The sequence below is a fragment of the Thermobia domestica genome, chromosome 1 (assembly GCF_964235325.1).
Source record: "Thermobia domestica chromosome 1, izTheDome1.hap1.1, whole genome shotgun sequence".
Taxonomy (NCBI): domain Eukaryota; kingdom Metazoa; phylum Arthropoda; class Insecta; order Zygentoma; family Lepismatidae; genus Thermobia; species Thermobia domestica.
The window spans coordinates 154,060,152-154,080,348 of NC_137454.1; the positions used below are offsets into that span (position 1 = coordinate 154,060,152).

Below are 20,197 nucleotides of genomic sequence, written 5' to 3' on the forward strand. Positions count from 1 at the left end.
GGGTTATTAATGAAATACTTATTTATGAATCATCAATAAAATTGTCCGAGTAATTTTTGAGAAAATCGTGAGGGAAAAATAACTCCCCGAATAAACTATCTCTTGAGGATTCTTTCAGGGTAAGCGAGTTATTCCATATTACTAGGTTTTTCATGAAATATTTATTTCTGAGTACGAACAAAATTGCTTGACTCATTTTTGAGAAAACCGTGGAGAAAAACACCCCCAAGAGTAAACTACCCCTCGCATATTTTTTCAGGACAAACGAGTTTTGCCATATTGTTCGGTTATTAACGAAATATTTATTTTTGAAATATGAACGAAAACATTTGAGTCCATTTTGAGAAAATCACTGAGAAAAACTCACCCCCTTAGTATAAACTACCCCTTGTAGATTTTTCTCAGATAAATGCCTTATACCACAAAATAGGGTTGCTAATTAAATATTGATTTATAAAAAAAGAAAGAAAGCAAGATCGTTAGAGCCAGATATGAGAAAATATCTTTTTTCTATTTTCATCGTACAGGAAACTACCCTTGTTTTGGGAGTAGGAGGGAAATAAAAAAACTATAGGAAATACTATGAAAATCTTAAACTAAAATTTGGTGCAGATAAGTTGAACGGTATGGCCTCTAGGCGAGTGCACAGAAAAGTGTAGCGAACGGACGGACGAACAGATAGACATGTACCGAAAAATAACTTTTTCGGTGTTAGGGGCTATAATACGTATAAATTCGTTGAAATCTCAAATTTGATTTTTTTTTCGAACACCATACTTTCTTCTCTCATTTGTCATTTCAAAGTAAAAGGAACTCAGAACTACAGATAAAAGACACCTACTTTTACACATAGACATTATTTATTGATTTAAAACTGTTTTAGTTTATGTCATTTCACTTCCAATTGAAAGGTTTTACAATGATTAACGGCATACCAATGACGAGACGGAAGTTTTCAGGAAGTAAATGCATTCAGAAGTCTAGATTGCATTACAGCTATCAGCCTGTTTTTATTTCTGCAATTGTTAACAGCTGTAATTTCGTCCAAACGCTACATGAAATAATTTTTGGTTGACGTCATTGTGTTACTATTTTAGTATTGTTCTCTTCAGACGTGGTTGAAGTTTTGTCTTAACGGTTATACATTTTTTTCTTATTTCATCGTTACACATAAGAATAAAATGTTGTGGTGACTGGATAGATTCGAACCTACGAACATTGAGTTTTTATTCTTCAAACAATTTACCAATGGACCAAGCTTTGTCCTCACGTTAACGTACGGTTACAGGGTTTATTACGATTTAAATAAAATGGCTGGCTGTTAGAGTTTCCTGCCCAAATATTTCGATAAAAAATTTTCATTGCTTCGTGCATTGTTTAGATACACATTTTAGGAGAGTGAATTTTGGTGTATATAATAATTTCATGCCAGATAAAAGCTGGATAAGTTTTAATAACATGTTTCATATGTAGTTCTCAATAATAGACTTGTTGTTCGGGATGACGTTCCAAGGTTTAGCATTGACTAGCAGTTTTTGCTATTAATATCCCTTCTAGCAATATTGGCAGTAGACAAAAGTTAGCCCGTGTTAAAGCTTTTTGCTCCTAATTTAGTTATTTTACTTTATTATTTAACGAATATATTGAAAATTGTCAGAGACACGTATGCAGTAATTTATTTCGGGAGGGGTCCGACTTCAATATTAGGATAAATTATAATAAAATTTTAAAAGATAATCCCCAAAATTAGGCTAAATTTACAGAAAAGTTGGGGTTTCAGAGGGGGTCCGGACCCCCTAGACCCACCCATAAATGCGTTCTTGTTTGTCAGTAACATTTCCTCATTTTGAAACCCTCAAAAACTTCGGATAGACTATATAAAGGAAAACGAGTTATTTTCGATGAAATATCACTTCAAGGAGACGCGTCAGTTTTATTGCACAGTGTGGTATCCCACGTTCACAATGGCAAGAGTTTCTTTCCTCTGATTCTCTGTCAATGTGCTCTATCGAAAGGTTAGGTTTGTAACATATTACTCCTACGAACAAGCATGACTGGCAGATAGGAATACTGAACACAACTCCAGAGAAATGCATGCTGGAACTTACGTTTATAGCTACGCTTTGGTGATTTGCCCTCAAGGTCAATCGAGTGGTAATTCAGTTCCGTCTCTGTTCTTAAGCCATGTTCGTATTACTTCGAACAGTTTTGATAATGAAAAGCATGCCTCTTAATATAACAGACTTCTTTCGCGTAAGAAATCGAAACTCAGTTGGTCAGAGCAACTAGTCTGTAAGAATTAGGTTGTTAGTTAGTTAGGAGCCCAGTACGAGTAAGGGTTTTTATTACTATTGTTTTTATTTTTTTTATGTGAGGAAAAATCAAATTGTGACATCGCGATATCAAATGTATTTGATTAGGTAGCTTTGTCTTACCTAAACTTTAAACATCAGTAACCGTCGAAATTATTTCACTAACCGATCACTTACTGAACATTTCAAACACGTCAAACCAGAGGCATAACATGAAGGTTAACCTCTCCTCCGCAGTCCTTAGTTATGCGTCCGTACTTTCAAGGGCGGACTAAGGGCCGGGCGACTGCCCGGGGTGCCAGAGAAAGAGGGGCACCAAAACGACCCTCAAAAAGTAAATTTTATAATGTGCTTTCTACTGACGTTTTTGGTTTATATTCTTGTAAAGTAGTGGCAATTATATGATCTTTTTCCATTTCACTATGGAAGAAGAGAGTTTCATAGTACTAAGGGGGCTGTATCGAAAAATTGAGAGATGGCATGTAGAATAAAGAGTGCCGGGAATTAAGTATTGTTTGTTTGTTTGCTTGAGTTTAGCGTTCCACGGTTATGCCTTAATGGGCAAGGGAGATGTGGATACTAATTATAGTGGAATCCGAACCACTTTTATCGTTCAACAGTAATCCACCGGGAATTGGACCCGGTACCACAGAGGGCAGGCGTGCTAGCCACTAGACCAGAGGGGGTGGAGTTGGTATTGTTTATAGCGGGCCATATTCTTTGTGAAGTTTTCCTAGGTAATGGATTTCTTTTTGAAAATGGGTTTAAAACAGGGGCGTCATTTAGGGAGGGCAGGGAGGGGCATTTGCCCCCCCCTGAGTTTGAGATGTATATAGATTTTATCATTAGAATAGTAGTAAATCAGTGAAAAACGCGAAATTTTACTTATATCAAGAGGTCTTGCCCCCCCCCAAGCAAAATCTGAAATGACGCTCCTGGTTTAAACTATTAAAAACACTATGATAAAATGTAAAATATAGGCTACTACTAGGGGAAGGGCGCCAAAAAGTCACTTTGCCCGTGTGAAAATTTGGCCTGCTCCGCCCCGGCGTACTTTCTCTATATTTTTTGGCCTTGCAGCTTGTGCGGTCCCCACGCCACATTGTTGCGGGGGCGCTATTTACGCCTACCTTTCGAACGTAATTCAATAACTGTTTAAGAAATTCTACCATCAGCGAGGAAACGGGAATATATTTTTCTAATTGTCCCATAGAACTTTCACTCAGAACGCCAGATGCAATTTTTCAGAGTGGGCTCTGGCTCATATTCAGGAATAATAATAATAATAATAATAATAATAATAATAATAATAATAATAATAATAATAATAATAATAAATATGAATGTCTTTGGAGAGCCGAAATTATGTGACTCGAATCATTATAGATAGAGCTTAAAGATGAGTGGTCATAGGGGAGGAAAAACAGGATTTTTCTCTCTCTGACTCTCTAACGTTAAGATTATGTGCTGAAGGTAAGAAGCATCATCATTCTACAATAGGTTGCTTTTACGTAGAATATCTATTACTTGAGCTCTCCTCCTTCGGGCAACTTTGCTTATGTAGTAAATTCAAAACAATTTCAATTTAAGACAAATATTTATAGAGAAAATTAAACATTTAATAGGGAAATCTGTTATCAAAATATCCAAACTTTTTTTTTTTTTTTTGGTATCGTCATGAGTTTTACAAATATGTTACATGTTGATTCTTTCCCAAATAAAAAATAAATAAAATAACCTTAGTGATAAAAATGACAACAGTACTTCCACGGGATTCGAACCGTCTACCTTCGGTATACAAACTCGTTGCTTTATCTAACTGAGCTATTTGCTTTCTTACGTATGCTGAACCTGTTCTACAGTAAAGACGATTTTTCATTACGATTGGGCTAACAATTCGTCTTTTTCCATAGGTAATTTCCACTATTTGCACTATCTATACGTTAATACTTAGCATAGATTCATATATTTGGAGTTCGCTGATAATGCATATAATAAGACATACTAGAAATATTTCGTTAAAATTTTCGTTTGTAGATCTAATCCACGCTTCTCTCAATGACATAGATGTCGCTGCTTCGTGTTGAACTGCAGAATTCCCTCGCGTTCTTGAAAATGTCCCACTTTAGCAGAGTTGGTAATTCTCGAGATTTCTGTCGATTTAATGTTTTTTGCTTCTAATTTCTTTATTTTAAGCTAATATCTAACACAAATATTAAAAACGGATTTGTTATTAACCTGTCCTGCTGGGGAAACCTTCCGAAATTTCGAACATATAAAGAAAACGGAGATATTTTCAAAAAACTTCAAAATAAAGAGACGCGTCATTTATTTTGCTCATAGTAGTACATAATAGTTTCCAAGCAATGCTGGACCATTTGTTAGCCAATGTCGACGATGAGGCGATGGTTGGTTTATCGGTAATATCGCCACGTAACACGAATAAACCATTTTGGGTGAGTTTTCGCCAAGCGCGAAACTTGACACTGGAAACGATGTGGGCCTCGTTCGAAAGAGTGTTACAAAGTAACAATGCGTTTCTCCTGCACGAACCATTCACGGTTCATTTCCATCGTGTGGATATTCCACGTGGCTATGGCGGTTTGCGGCAAGGAATACTTCAAAATGAAGAATTGTTACGTTGCAAGCGAGGGATTGTACGTGTAAAAAATCAAGATTCAAGGTGCCTGGCGTACGCCCTTGTTATTGCTATTGGCCTGAAAAAATACAAGAATGTAGATATGAAACGACACAGACAATATCAAGATCAATCAAAATGTATTGTGGACCAAGAAGTCGATGCGCTATGTGCAAATGCAGGAGTCAATTTGGATCATGGTGCCAGTGTAAATGAAATTCGACAATTCCAGGCATACCTCAAAGAATATAAAATTACAGTGTATACCAGTTTCACAGGCCGTGACATCATGTACGAGGGGCCCAACGACGAAAATCGCACTCCCATAAATTTGATTTGTTTGGCTGGCCATTTTGACATCATCCAATCCTTAACTGCTTGTTTTGCAACCAAATTCTACTGTGAAGCGTGCCATAAAAAGTACAGTGAACGTAACAGACATGTGAAAAATTGTCCTGTAACGTGCTCCAAATGCTTACAGAGACCTCTATGCGACAAGAATCAAACGCCGATATTGTGCAACGACTGCAATCGTCAATTTTACGGCGAAGAATGTTTTAACAATCATCGGAATACAATATATCATCATGGCGAATCTGTATGCAAAATGGTGAAGCAATGTACTAGATGTTACAGAGTATATTCCTTTGTGCATACTGGACAACGACTTCATGATTGCAATGAGATCTTTTGCAATGTTTGTAAGAAGATTGTTCCAGGATCCCATCAATGTTTTATGCTTCCTGATCGCCAATGCTTGAAACCTGGTGTTCCTTCGCTCATGCACGCAAAGAAAGCCTTATTGATATTCTATGATATAGAATCTATGCAGGACACGAATATTGGCGATAATACGTATGTACACATTCCAAATTTATTGGTTGCACAACAAGTATGTTACGCATGTGTTGAAAACGATAATATCCAGCAGTCTTGCAGTACGTGTGGTCAGCGCCAGCATATTTTCCAAGGAGAGGATCCAGTTTATAATTTTCTCCAGTACTTGCGGGAACGTCGTCCCAATATAAATAGGATTTTCTGTGTCGCGCACAACGCTAAGGGCTACGATGGACATTTCATCCTAAAGACCATGGTCGAACAATGCCAATGGAGACCTGACGTCATATTAAATGGGACCAAGATACTGAGTTTAACCTTGAATAATCTGACGTTCATTGACTCGTTGAACTTCTTGCCTATGGCATTAAGTAAATTGTCAAAAGCGTTCAATTTACCCGCAACCAAAGGCTACTTCCCGCATTTCTTCAACACCAAGGAGAATCAATCGTATATTGGACCACTTCCAGAAACAAAGTATTATGGTGCAGATGAAATGGCCGTCGAAGACAGAAACAAGTTCATGCAGTGGTACAACGATCATCGTAATGACACGTTTGATTTTCAGAAAGAAATTCTCAAGTATTGTATTCAAGATGTCAATGTACTGCGACAAGCATGCGTTTCGTTTATGACGTCATTTGAAACAGAAACCAAAGTGAATCCCTTCTTGGAGACGATCACGATTGCCAGTGCTTCTAATTTAGTATTCCGCCGGAATTTCCTTAAACCTAATACCATAGGAATTCTACCGGCACATGGATATCGATGGAGAAGTACCCAATCGATCGCTGCAATGCAATGGCTGGCCTACATTGAAAAAACCGAAGAAAAACAAATCTTACATGCGGCCCGACAAAAAGAAGTGTTTATTGCGGGATTCCATGTTGATGGTTACTACCAAGATCCTGAGACGTTAGAGGAGCACGTCTACGAGCATGCCGGCTGCTTTTATCACGGATGTAAAGTATGTTTTACTACAGGCCGTAATCAGCCCATCTACAGCAATCCAGAAGACACCATGGAATTCCGTTATGAACGAACGCAACGCAAAAATGCAAGACTGCGTGAATTGGGGTACATTGTACATGAAATGTGGGAGTGCGAATTTAATCAGTTCTTAAAACAAAATCCTGCAATGGCGACGTATCTGAAGAATCACCCGTACATGAACCGCAGACCATTAAATCCAAGAGATAGTTTTTTTGGAGGAAGGACCAATTGCGTGAAATTGTACCACCAAGTCGACGAAAAAGCAGGAGAAGTAATAAAATATTTCGATATTGTTTCACTTTATCCTTACATCAATAAGTGTGCTAAATACCCTGTAGGCCATCCACGAATTTATCTACAGGGTGATGAAAATATACCACCAATAAATAAAGTCAATGGTCTAATCAAAATGACGATATTACCAAGTCAACATCTATATCATGGTCTCCTGCCTTACCGATGTAACAAGAAACTATTGTTTCCACTGTGTGCTGCGTGTGCCGAAGAAATGAACCCAGACCCTACAGCAACGTGTACGCACAACGATCAGGAGCGGTGCCTCACTGGAACATGGGTATCATATGAAATCCAGAAAGCAATAGAATTAGGATATCAACCAGTGGAAATTTTTGAAATTTGGGATTATGACATTGAACAATATGATCCCATCACGAAAACAGGTGGCTTGTTCACGGAATATATCAATACATTTTTAAAATCAAAAATGGAAGCGTCTGGCTGGCCTAGTTCCTGTGTGACCGAAGAAGACAAATCAAAATTCATACAAACCGTCCTGGAGCGTGAAGGTATTGCATTGGATCCGTCCAAAATTGAAAATAATCCTGCACGAAGAAGCTTATCTAAGCTTTGTGGGAACTCTCTATGGGGAAAGCTTTGCCAGCGTACAAACTTTAGCCAGACCACAATTATTGATCGGCCGGAAGAATTTTATGAAAAACTCACTTCCCCCGACATTAAACTCCATCAAATTGTACCCATCAATGATACGATGTTGTATGCGTTCTGGGAGTACAATGAACATGTGCCTGTTCAAAACCGAAACACCAATGTCGTGTTAGGTGCATTTACAACATGTCAGGCACGTCTGGAACTGTACAAGTACCTGGAAATGTTGCAGGAACGTGTTTTATATTTCGACACGGATTCTGTAATATTTACGGAGAAGCCCGGGGAGCCAACCATTGAACCTTCAACGTACTTGGGATGCTTATCGAATGAGATGGAATCTTACGGACCACGAGCATACATCAAGACATTTGTCAGTGGAGGACCAAAAAATTACAGCCTAGAAATATACAATCCGGATACCAACGTCACCAGTTACATATGCAAAATTAGAGGATTTACATTAAATTACAATGCAGGACAACAATTAAATTTCAACACGCTAAAAGAAATGATTACAAATCAATGCCGTGGACAAGTCACCATCACTATCCCCCATAAGATATGCAGGACCAAAGACCATACCATCGTCACACGCAAAGAAGAAAAAATGTACAGTATCCAGTACACAAAACGTCGATTTAAAGAACTCAATTCCTATGATACGGTTCCGTACGGGTACGTTAAAAAACAGAAGATGGAACTGGAAAAAGAAGATGAAGAAGAAAAAACTGTAAACACCCAATAAGGCCGCCATTTCTTTTTTCCTTTTCCTTTTCTTCTTTCCCTTCCTTAACCACAAAGCAGCAACACCAAGAAGAAAAAAAACGCAGTACCCACAAGAGTTCATAAACCATCAACACAACCATCAGTGGAAGAAATGCAGTCATCTCGTATCCAAGGAGGAACCTTGACCATAAAGGAGCAACACCTAGAAAAATGCAATACCCAGAAGAGTTCATAAACATCCATCGGTGAAAAAAATGCAGTGATCCTGTACCCGAGGAGGAAGATGAGCCTAAGCAGATCCATCATTTACGAGTAAGTTTTATTTCTCTCTTATCAATATTGACTCATTTTTATTGTTTCAGAAAAAAGAAATTCTTAAAGTAATCCATCGTTTCTTCTTTTTCTTTACAGGATACGGCTACAAGATTCGAAGATGATAACGCGTCCAACATATTCATTAACTAGATCCTGTATTTATTATGTTAATAAATTGTATGAGAAGAGCACATACCTTTCGTTAAAATACAACAAGTTGAAAAAAAATATGTTTTATTATTTCTTGAAACCCTGAACACTTGTTTTCAAATCATGGTAATCTTGAAAATTTAAGGTGGAAAATATATTCAAGATTTGGTTTACATGATTTTGTTCGAAAAAATAATTAAAGAATTTTTTAGTGTCCAAAATTTGATTTTTAATTTAGTTCGAAAAAAATTGGATTTGAAAATTTTTAGATGTGGTTTACAACTTTAGTTCGAAACTTGTTTTTAAAAATTGGTTCGAAATTTTTTGAAATTTTTTTTGGTTCGAAAATTTTTTGTTCGAAAATTTTTGATCTGAAAATTTAGTTCGAAAGTTTTTAGTTTAAAATTTTTTGTTAAAAAAAATTATTTAAATTTTTAGTTCGAAAATATTTTGTAATTTTTGTTTCAAAATTTTTAGTTCGAAAATTTTTTGTTTGAAAATTTTTGTTTAAAATTTTTTTAGTTTTGAAATTTTTTTAGTTCGAAAAATTTTTTAGTTTAAAATTTCTTGTACTCTGCGGAACCGTTTCGAAAAGAATCGGAGCAGTTTAGGTAAGAAAAATCTGGCAACACTGTTTCCATTAATGAAGCGCTTACTGAGCAATAAATCGCTTAAACTCACAACAATGTGTTATAAGAAATCTACAAGCGACACCCCTCTTTCACCATTGTTACTTCCAGAGACATAGGCAACTAATTCAAGGACAGGATCTCCATCAAGGTAAAAAAGCTGGTAATCATCTTATCTGCCAAAGAGAACGATAATATTTAATGTAAACTTCAGTACAATATCATGATACCAAAAAGGGTTATTTAAGGATGGGGTTGAACCCTCCATGGGAACTTTAAGGTACCAAAAAGGATAACCATTAAAAAAAATCAAGGTCTAGGGTGGATCGTCGTCATAGCACTCTGAATGTCTAGCATTGGGGTTGGTGTGTAAGATTATGCGATTTCTATCAACCAATCAACATCGTGGTACCAAAGCAATCATCTTACCCGTAACATGGAAACAAATGAGTGATGGGGTATTCCCACGTATTCTGTTCACCGTGTGGCGGGTCTAAGATCATGTGACCTCTGTCGGCCAATCAGAATCGAGGTACCAAAGTATACATCAGAAAGGACACCCTAATTTCAAAAATCCTAGGACCTAAAATCACGTGATCTCTATCAGCCAATCAGCATCGTGGTACCAAAGGATTCATCTTACCCGTAAAAGGGAACGAATTTTCAAATATCGCAGGGTCTAAGATCATGTGACCTCTGTCAGCCAATCATAAACAATCATCTTACCCGTAAAAAGGGAACGAATTTCAAATATCGTAGGGTCTAAAATCACGCGACAGCTATCAACCAATCAAAACACACATCTTACCCGTAAAAGGGAACAAATTTCAAAAATCCATGTCATAAAAGAGAATGAGGGATTTCCCCGCAGGGTGACTCATGACGCCATACCACGTGACCTAAAAAATTTAAATTTCCCGCGTGGGCGGGGCCTAAAGTCACGTGACCTCTCTCAGCCAATCAGAATCGAGAAAATTTTTGCTGACTCGGCTGCATATAACGGGGGGACTACTACCTCAATACGTTGCTTCGTTTTCGAGTTATTGGGTTTTAAGTATGTTGACCTTTGACCTCGATGGCCACTAATTTTGGAACTTGTAGCAGTTGATGACCAATTACTAAATGTGGCAACAACACCTGAATATGTTGCTTCGTTTACGAGTAATTGGGTTTTAAGTATTTTGACCTTTGACCTCGATGGACATTATTTTGGAACTTGTAGTACCTGATGTCCAATTACTAAATGTGGAAACGGCACCTCAATATGTGGCTCAGTTTTCGTGTTATTAGGTTTTAAGTATGTTGACCTTTGACCTCGATGGTCACTATTTTGGAACTTGTAGCAGTCGGTGGCCGATTACTAAATGTGGAAACAGCACCTCAATATGTGGCTCAGTTTTCGTGTTATTAGGTTTTAAGTATGTTAACCTTTGACCTCGATGATCAGTACTTTTTAACATGTACTAGTTGATGACCTATTACTAGATTTGGAAACAGCACCTCAATACGTTGCTTCGTTTTCGAGTTAATAGGTTTTAAGTATTTTGACCTTTGACCTCGATGGACATTATTTTGGAACTTGTGGTACCTGATGACCAATTACTAAATGTGGAAACACCATCTCAATATGTGGCTCCGTTTTCGAGTTATTAGGTTTTAAGTATTTTGACCTTTGACCTCGATGGCCACTATTTTGGAACTTGTAGTACCTGATGACCAATTACTAGATTTGGAAACACCATCTCAATATGTGTCTCCGTTTCCGAGTGATTGGGTTTTAAGTGTCATACAAAGGGCGTATCCCACATAAACTGTAAGACCCAGATAAAAATAAGTATGATATTTGTAATCAGCATGTTCGAAAACCCCCATATACCGACTTTCATCCAAATCGGTTAAAATTGTCATACAAAGGGCGTATCCCACATCTATATATATAAAAGAGAACGTACAATTTTTTGTCCGCTCATCACGCTAATACGGCTGAACCAATTTCTTTCATTTTTGGGGGGTTATTAGGATTTGGACCCTAGATGGTTTTTATCATATCACTTTAATTTTTAATTACCAGTGTCTTGAGATAATTGACCATTCAGGTGTCCATAACGTACAAATCCTTTGTTATTAGTTCATCATAGGTAAAAATAAACGTATTTATATGCAACCCGCATGACCGTGTCACTCGGCGGGTTAACATAAATGACAGGCGATATACAGCGGAAAATAGCTTGAATCTTCTGTTTAAAATTTTTTAATTGATTTGCTTATTTTTACAGACACTTTTACAATATGCCAGCACCGAGATGACCGCAGCGAAGCGGGGCGGGTTAACATAAATGACAGGCGATATAATGTTAAGATTTACTGCAATCTTCTATGGTTTTTATCATATCACTTGAAAGCGAAAAAGTAAAAATTATCTAAGTAACAAAGTTTATTGCGTTCCGGGGTGACCGCAGCGAAGCGGGGTGAACGCTGCTAGTAAACTATAAGACCTAGATAAAAATAGGTATGATATTTGTAATCAGCATGTCCGAAAACCCCTATATACTGAGTTTCACCCAAATCGGTTAAAATTGTCATAGAAAGGGCGTATGCCACAAAAACTATAGGACCTAGGTAAAAATAAGTATGATATTCGTACTCAGCATGGTCGAAAACCCCCATATGTCGAGTTTCATCCAAATCGGTTCAAAGAGCGTATCGAATCGCTATGTTACATAGGTATTCATTGTCTTAAAATAGGGGTTGAAAAAAATCTTATGTAATTTCTGCTATGGTAAAATAGGGGTTGGAAAAAGTAATCATAAAAGGGAATGAATACACCCCTAAAATGGAGGTGATTGTGTTTATTATCTGCTCTGCTATGTGTTCATAGTCTCAGTGTAATTTCTGCTATGTTAAAATAGGGGTTGAAAAATATGCTCATAAAAGGGAATGAATACACCCTAAAATGGAGGTGGTTGTGTTTGTTATCTGCTCTGCTGTATGTTCATAGTCTCCATGTATTCTATGCTATGTTAAAATAGGGGTTGGAAAACGAATACACCCTTGTTATGTTACGTACTCTTATGTGTTATCTGTTCTGCTGTGTGTTACGTAGTGTTATGTGTTATCTTCTCTTCTATGTGTTCGTAATCTTATGTGTTATCTCCTATGTTAAAATAAGGGTTGCAAAATATGCTCATAAAAGAGAACGAGTTCACCCTTGTTATGTTACGTACTCTTATGTGTTATCTGTTCTGCTGTGTGTTACGTACTCTCAGTGTAATTTCTGCTATGTTCAATTACGGGTGGAGAAAATGAATACACCCCCTGTGCTATGTCCGCCATGTTTCGTAGTCTCTGTCATGTTGAAATAGGGGTTTGGAAAATATGCTCATAAAAGGGAATAAATTCACCCCTTAAAATGTGCTCATAAAAGGGAACGAGTTCACCCCTTAAAATGTGCTCATAAAAGAGAACGAGTTCACCCCTGAAAGAGTGTTCATAAATGGGAACGAATCTGTTCTGCTGTGTGTTCATAGGGGTTGGAAAATATGCTCATAAAAGGGAACGAGTTCACCCCCTAAAATGTGCTCGTAAAAGAGAACGAATACACCCCCTTAAAAGTGCTCATAAAAGGGAATAAATTCACCCCTAAAATGGAGGTCGTAAAAGACCGTGGGCTCACGGTGCACGGTGGTCATTTTCCCAGTGGCTTGTGAGTTGTTAAACGCTGTTCCAGGTCTGAGCCAGATCGATCCATTTCGTACTACTCTGCGAAATTTTGTGTAGTTATTTCATTCGGATTTTGTAGCCACCGTAATTTTGCCTGTTTTCTCTTCTCTGCTAGTTTAATGCATTCTTGGTCGAACCATGGTTTGTTCCTACGTATTTCCGCGTGTCCCAATTTTTCTATTGCTGAACTTTTAATGCTATCTCTAATTTGAATCCAAGTATCCTCAACACTAGTGCACTCCGAGTCTTCTAAAACCGAGAATCTATTCGAAACTTCAATCTGGTATTCCTCTCTTACCTGGCTCTCTTCTAATTTCTTTAAATTAAATCTCTCCGTTTTCGGACATTGAGTATTACCTTTATTCAACGATAATCTCTCCCGTATTATCGCTGCTACCAGGTAGTGATCAGTGTCACAATCAGCCCTCTAAACGACCGGACGTCAATTATGCTAGATTGTCTTCTACTATCTACTAAAACGTGATCAATTTGATTATGTGTTTTTCCGTCTGGTGATGTCCAAGTGTATTTATGAACGTCGCGATGTGGGAATTTTGTACTCTTCACGATTAGGTTTTTGGATGTTGCAAAGTTCACGAGTCTAACACCGTTGTCATTACTTTCCTTATGCAAACTTTCGTTCCCTATAATCGGTTTGAAAATATCCTCTCGTCCTACCTTCGCATTGAAATCCCCTGATAGAATCTTCATATGGTATCGCGGGAGTTGGTCAAATATCCGTTCCACCTTTTATATCGTCACCCTTATCTTCAGTTGGAGCATGTACATTTAAAACAATAATATCACACCACCGTCCCTTAAGAGTAATAAAAGAAAGTCTGTCAATAACAAATTCAACCCGTTTAATTGCTGGCAATATTCGTTTGTGAACGAAAAACCCTGTTCCTAACTGGTGATTTTTATTTCCTTCCCCGTAAAAGAACGTAAAATTTCCGGAATTCTCAGATCCATTTCCTTCCCACGTAACTTCCTGAACTCCTACTAAGTCCATCCTGTATTTCTCTAACTCACTCGTTACAGATTTTAACGCGCCTGCCCTATAAAGACTTCTAATATTCCATGTTCCAAATCTCATGTCCATTTTCTTTTGCTGATGTCGTGCCAAGTTATCAGTCCTTGTCCGAGGCTTTTGTGAATGTTTCTGAACAAGTTCCTTTTTTTTTTTTTTTTACAGGATGAGGGTGTTAGCTTTACCCAAACCCCCAAGCTGGAGGACCATTCCTAGTCGTCTGTCCGCGACTGCTTATTCAGTATATTCGCAGCTAACCTCTATATTTAGAGTCCTTCTCCTCGATCCGCAACCTGAGGACGCGCCATGCCGTGGTGACAGGAACCCACGTTACACGGCTATGGAAATGATAGTGATCAAAAAATACGAAAGTTTTGAATTTGTGAATTTGGATCTTAGAATAGTGTATAGTGTGTTTAACCTCAAATATTCTTGGAAATTAAGAAATGTTCAAATACTTCACTTGAATTTCTGTTGGTTTAGTTATACGCACATTGATGTGCAGAATTTCGTTCAGTAATTGCTGTTATAATAAGAATATAACTCTGTTTGTAATTTACTTCATGCACAAATCCTGCGAAGGATGGGTTGTTTGTTGGAAAATTAAATTAACTTACTGAATCTGATATTTTAGTTGTTTTAAACATGTTCAACCACCATCGAAAAAAAAACACGTTTAAAAAAATTGGTTTAAAACGTTTAAAACAAACTGAATAAAACAACAGGCCTCGTTTTAAACATGTTTTAAACATTTTGTTTTAAATATATCAACCCTTACCAAGACGGATGATTTGGAATGTAGTATTTTCTTTTACACACATGTGTGTGTGTTGATGTATGAATATGTGACATTCGGAATTCATATACCAGGACCTCTTTTGTATCAACTGTTTTGATTTTTAATTATTAGGTTTAATTTTTTGTGTGTGCTTTAATTCTGTAAATAACCTACAAATTCTGAATGAATTGTATACCATGACTTCTGTAAATAACTTACAAAAAACATTGACCAGCTTTCAACTGAGGAAAAATTTGCAATTAAGGCTTAGACAAACCAAGCAAAGGGCAATTCAGGAGAGTGTTCGAAAAAAAATCCAGTTTAAATTTACAGAATATCTTATGGTAGTAGTGTTGTTTACACCAGATACATTTCCTCAATTTATTTTAAAATTTCCTGGATAAACTGTGAATAAAGTATGTTCAATGTACAGTTTTTTAATAACACTAATCTCTGCTACGAACTCTCTTCAGTCAATGCTGAATAGGAATTCGGATCACTGTCAGGGACTGAGTTTGCTAGAGTGAATCGTTCGCAATAATGTAGAAAAAATATTTAGTGAATCTACAAAGCTACTGAAATTAATATTAACTGTGCCTATGGAGTCAGCAAAAGACGCAAAGCTTTTTCCACATGAGAAAGAATTGACATTTTCAAGGAATTGAATGTCCCAAGAAAGGTTGTCGCCATTGATTATGCTTTCCATCGAAAAAGACCTGACAATAAGAATATCAGAATTCAACCAGCATGTATTAAACAGATTTGCTCCAATCAAAGAGAGGATAATGAACTTACTTATTAATTAAGGTGATTAATCGGATAAAATGTTCTGCATTTTTTATTTTTAAAAACAGAATTTTATTTATTTTAACATGTCACATAGCATTTGCATCTAAACTTATGCTGATTAGTCAATGAGTCAACTTTATATCTCCTGTCTCTTATCGTTTGTACTGCAACACCCGAAACCACAATCCACCGGCTGCCACTGATGCCAGTACCAACTAGCTGTGCGACTTTGGGAGCTCTAATGTTTCCAACGCTGTAGATGACGAGAGCAGTGTTGCCAGATCTACTGATTTTGCAGGAGATCTTCTGTTTTTTCTACGTTCTACTAATCTACTGCAAAAGAAAATGAAAAGTGAACAATCTTCTGCTTTTTCCTTACTTCGAGGAGTTGAAGAAATATATTACTTATTAATATTGAATTTTCAATGTTTCCTCACATAAAAAGATGAAATTTTTCTGTTATAGCACACAAAGCTCTGTAGAGCATATAGTTATAGAGCTTTACTGTATATAATATGAATCCAAAGAATACAACTGTACGTCATCTTCTATAAGATTCGTCTATATTCTGACTTTCTGTAAGATTTACAAGTAAGTGTTGTTTAGATTGGGACTTGGGTTGGAAGAGTGGCTTAGATCATTTCTCAACGATCGTCAGCAAGAAATCGTCTCACGCCACAATCACGTGTGACTGTACCATATAGCTACGTTATCGCTACGTGCATGAAAAAACATTTTCCCACTCCACTTTGCTTTTTCACTACGTTTTACTTCACACACGTGTGTATCACAATAATATTAATATAAATCGGGACTTTCCCTTTTATTTGCTCAACGTAGTTAATCGGAAATGAATTCTGGACTGCTTGTTTTGACTACTGCCCCTTAATAATGGCAAATTTTATTGCCCCTTCCCCCGGATTTACATTCAAACGCCACCACTGTAAGTGTTTACTGCTTTCTCCTGTTTTTTATCTTCGAATCTCCTGCTTTTCCAACTGATTGATCTGGCAACACTGGACGAGAGAGGGAATGGGAGCGGTAAGAGGAGGGTGTGAGTTTGAGAGAAATCGGGTGACCAAACAAACTGCCAACACGTGCACCGTGGTCTGCTGACTCATTACCCACGACACCCACGTGACTTTTTACTAATAAAAAGAAAGTAGAAAAGTGATAAATGGTACGTAGAGCTACCAACGATTTGATCTCTAAAATAATACGGTCAGTTGTAGAAGTCTAAGAGTATGATTGTAATGTGAAAAGAAGGTATTTGGAATCAGTAACAAGACATACTATAGCATAAGAATGTTGAAGAGAGTGACTGAGGGCAGCAGCTACAGAGTAAGCTTCTGCTTGAAAAATAGTAGTAGAAGAGAGGACTAACTCAGGAGAGTAATGCTCCCGGAAGTAGGAACGAGAAACACAGTTCTGATTGGTTGGTGTTATCTATGTCTTGCCACGTTGCATTCAAATAGCATAATTCAGACGATTGTTGTTGTCGGTCCTCGTGGCCGATTGGGCTACCGCTATGTGCTAGTAACGAAAATCTCTTTTGTCGTGAGTTCAAACCCGGCCCGAAGAAAGTTTTTTTTAACATTATAACACTTTTTAAATTAATACTAAAAAATGTGATTTACTTACTTTTGTACAGATAAGTAGTAGTAGTAGTAGGAACGGGTTAGAAGCTCCGCAGGGCTCGTTTTGTTGATCTTTTATTCCATGATATAAGGCTCGTTTTGTTCCCCTTGTACTAAATGACATAGATTTTGTGACCAACTTAAAACAACTGACTGGATAGCGCATAAAACAGCTGGCTAGAGTAGTGCGCGAAAAAACGTACTTCCGGAAGTATTACTCTCCCGAGCGGGTCGTCTTTAAAGTTTTATATTTTGGGTAGGCCCGCTCCCTCTCTTATGGATACATATACACATTTGATTCATTAATGACAGTAGAAAATTACTTTTACAGTAGTGGTTGATACTGTTTGTTAAATAATTATCTACCATTAATATAAATAGTTGAAAATATATTTACTCTTCATTGTATCTTTAAGCGTTTATATATTTTTCAAAATTTTTGAGTAGACCCGTGGCTACATGCCTAGCCGTTAAAGCCGTCACTGCATTCTTCTTTTTCTATTACCGGTTATAATTGCCTGGAAAGCGATTTTCGCAATGTCGCTATGTCTCAGAAGATGAAGACATATATTACTCATGGATATCAATATGTGGAAGCCTTCTAGAAGCAATATGTGGAAAACGAAGTACTCTTGATTCTTATTATAGGGCAATTAAATAAATCAAACATCAATTTCGACATAGCTACTTTCAAAGTACAAAACAAAGTACAATTCTCGCCGAAGTAATTCTTATCAATCTCACCCAATTCAACATATATTGCATCCATTGTTTGTAACTATACACATACTTGAATTTTTTGATTATGTTTTTAATCTTTCAATTTCCAGGACTAACAGCACATTGGAACAATAAGCCTGGTGCATCAGTTGGAAATTATTTCTAGGAAAGGATAAGATTAAGAAGAAGAAGATTAAGCAGAAGACAAAAATATGGCGAACCTATAGATCAGCTGTAGGCTGAAAAACTCAGGTATGTTTGTTATTCCTACTTTATATGTTAGCTTCACAATATTAAGTTTTAAATTGTATATGTTTATAACTAGGCATATGTGGAGGAATAGTATCCAAGCCACCGCATTATTTCTACAACCAGAATATTAGCTTTTAAACATCGGTTCCGAAGTTCAATCCTTAAAAGCTTGTAGAGTATTAGCGTTAAAACTCTTATTCTTCAAGTTCGATTCTATATATTCACAATAGTACGGGCGATACGGCATTAGTGCTGTATTGTCGGACAACACGAAAATCGAAGAAAGTACCAAATATATTAAATTAGGTAAGAAATGTGCTAAATCATGTTATATTAGGGGTGCAGTTTTACTGTACGGATCCAAAGGTATGTAAAATTTACAGAATAAATTTATAACTTAATTTGTCATTTTATTGACATGACGCAAGGTAGGAATAAGTAGGGTAGGGTCGGGTTGGGTTAGCTTAGGGTTAGGTAAGTTTTCACCCATCTTGTTAAAATTAATAAAGTGTAGTTGATCGTATTGCTATTTATTGTATCGGTTCCTATGGATGTTCTGCACAAAGTGCACTTTTACTCATTTTTTTAATAGAAAAAATAGCTAGACCCCTTCTGCTAAACATTATCGTAAGACCTAACCCGACCCTACCCTACTTATTCCTCCTTGCATCGTGTCAATAATATGACAAAATTAGTTACCGTATAAATTTATTCTGCAGATTTTGTAACTTCTTCAGTAACGTACGAATACATAATTTAACACGAAAAGTAATTTCATGCCATATACAGTGTTGCGCACTATCCTCGTGTACGTGTATTGCGGGAAGGTTCTATATTACTGGTCCCCCATGTAGATTAGTAGCTGGGTAGGTTTCTTTCTGTACTAAAGTTTATACATTTAACTTATACAGTACTGCGGAACGGATGTTAGCGAGGGAAGGCGGGTTAGAGCCTTGCAGGGCACGTTGTTTTTTGTCTTTATTAATGCTCAATGGGAAGGGGGACCAGTAATCTAGAACCTTGCCCGGATATGCCTATCCTCGCTGACGCACGTGCCCTTTACGGTCGCACCCCTCAATAATTGCTCGGGCCCTCCTGCTGCGCTCCTGTCTGTCTTTGTTAGATAGCATTAGTGCTTTTAGTTGTCACGTAGCACAAGTTTGTTAATGTCCTTGCACAGTACTTCTTATCGTATACGTACACTGAGGCCCCCTTAAGTGAATCTGCATAAATGAATTCAAATTCACACCACAGAAATGATTGTTTAAGACACAAACAGTTGATTTACTAAAAAATAAGAATGTATGCAATGAATTTATGTATGGATCCGTACAATAAATCTAAACCATATTAGGTTGATCTTCAAAACGAAGAGGTGTAAACATTTCCAATTTCGAGTAGAAAATTGTGTATAATCCTCTGGAAATATACGGGCCATTTCCACATTGGCTTTCCCGCCAATAAATCATAACTATACCTCTCCGTCAAATCGTCCCATCCGCCGCTTAAAGCATCAAAGTAGCGAACTACAACTGGGAAGGTACTAGAACCTAACTCCATATAGGTTAGGAACTAGGTTGCTTCCTTTCTGTACCAAAGTTTAATATTTGATTCACATAGTATTGCCGAGCGAGCGTTAGGGTAGGGACATGCCGAAGATACCTTCCGATCGATGTCGAGGTTCAAGTCGCGGTCGCTACCTCGATGTCTAGGTCGCGATGGATGAAGGGCGCACATAGCGAGTCGGTCGCACCCTCGCTCT

The 20,197-nt window shown here is 37.2% G+C and overlaps 1 protein-coding gene across 1 annotated transcript in view; it reads left to right on the forward strand.

The window, feature by feature from the left end:
* The first annotated feature begins 18,028 nt into the window (after nucleotides 1–18,028).
* The window catches only part of LOC145690142 (transmembrane protein 230), a 35,015-nt gene continuing 32,846 nt past the window's right edge, over nucleotides 18,029–20,197 (forward strand). Inside the window, exon 1 of the mRNA XM_081764746.1 lies at nucleotides 18,029–18,435. The gene's annotated coding sequence lies outside the window, so the exon portion shown is untranslated. The remainder of the gene's footprint in view (nucleotides 18,436–20,197) is intronic.